The sequence below is a fragment of the Piliocolobus tephrosceles genome, unplaced genomic scaffold (genome assembly GCF_002776525.5).
Source record: "Piliocolobus tephrosceles isolate RC106 unplaced genomic scaffold, ASM277652v3 unscaffolded_1292, whole genome shotgun sequence".
Lineage (NCBI taxonomy): Eukaryota > Metazoa > Chordata > Mammalia > Primates > Cercopithecidae > Piliocolobus > Piliocolobus tephrosceles.
The window spans coordinates 1,528-2,790 of NW_022294221.1; the positions used below are offsets into that span (position 1 = coordinate 1,528).

Consider the following 1,263-nt stretch of genomic DNA (forward strand, 5'->3'; position numbering starts at 1 on the left):
GGAATGGGATCCACCCGGAATTGAACTTCCCTCCTTCCTTTCTTCTTCCTTGCTTTCTCTCTCTCTCCCTCTCTCCGTCTCTCTCTCTCTCTCTCTCTCTCTCTCTCTCTCTCCTCTCTCCACCTACTGTTTGGTTTCCCCCCTCCGCCCCCCCCCAAGTTCTGGGGTACATGTGCAGGACGTGCAGGTTTGGAACATAGGTATACGTGCGTCACGGTGCTTTGCTGCACCTATCAACCAGTCATCTAGGTTTGAAGCCCTGCATGCGTTGGGTATTTGTCCTAATGCTCTCTCTCCCCTTGCACCCGACGCCCCCCTCACGGCCCGGTGTGTGATGTGATGTTCCCCTCCCTGTGTCCATGTGTTCTCACCGTTCAACTCCCACGTAGGAGTGAGAACATGCGGTGTTTGGGTTTCGGTTCCTGTGTCAGTCTGCTGAGAATGATGCCTTCCAGCTTCATCCACGTTCCTGCAAAGGACATGAACTCATCCTTTTTTTTATGGCTGCCTAGTAATTCCATGGTGTATACGTGCCACGTTTTCCTTATCCAGCCTATCGTTGGTGGGCATTCGAGTTGGTTCCGAGTCTTTGCTACTGTAAATCAGCATGCGTGTCCACGTGTCTTTCTAGTCGGAACTTCTTCCTCTTCAGCCCGCTGAGTAGCTGGCACTTGAAGGCAGTGCCAACGCACCGGCAACACGCTTCCGGTTTTGCCCAGGAAAAACTGAGGTGCAGGTTAATATAAGCCATTTATCAGGGAACGCACAGGAGCAGAACTCGAGTCCAAGCATCGCGGCTCCACCGTTCATGCTTGATGCATCTGTAGGCTCCGTTCTAGGTATGCACATCGTTTACGGGATCAGCCACCGGCAGTTGCCTTGCAACCGTGATGACAAATCTCTGCCGGCTCTTTTGGGTCTCATCCCCCGTATCTACAAATTGCATCCCAACATAAAGATCGGAATGTTCCTTTTGCTGACCCAATCTCTCACCCTTTCCAAACTCCAGAAATCTTGTCTGTCCTCCGCAAAACTCCCCCCTGCTTCTTTCTCTGAAGGCTGTCTTCAGGCCGGACACACTGGGAGGGGCGCCGGAGCCCAGAAGGCCGCAGTGAGGTGAAGTGAGATCTCGCCATTGCACTGCAGCCCCGGCTGCAGAGCCGGAGCCCCGTCTCGAAACCAACCAACCAACCAACCAACCAACCAACCAACAACAAAACGAAAGAGCCCAGGCAACCTAGTGAAACCCTGCTCGGGCTGGGG

The 1,263-nt window shown here is 53.6% G+C and overlaps 1 non-coding gene across 1 annotated transcript in view; it reads left to right on the forward strand.

Moving 5' to 3' along the window:
- LOC111525851 overlaps positions 1–16 on the forward strand; it is a 195-nt gene extending 179 nt beyond the window's left edge. The window contains exon 1 of the small nuclear RNA XR_002726215.2: positions 1–16. This exon is cut by the window's left edge and continues 179 nt beyond it. This is a non-coding gene — a small nuclear RNA (U2 spliceosomal RNA).
- Positions 17–1,263: the final 1,247 nt, after the last annotated feature.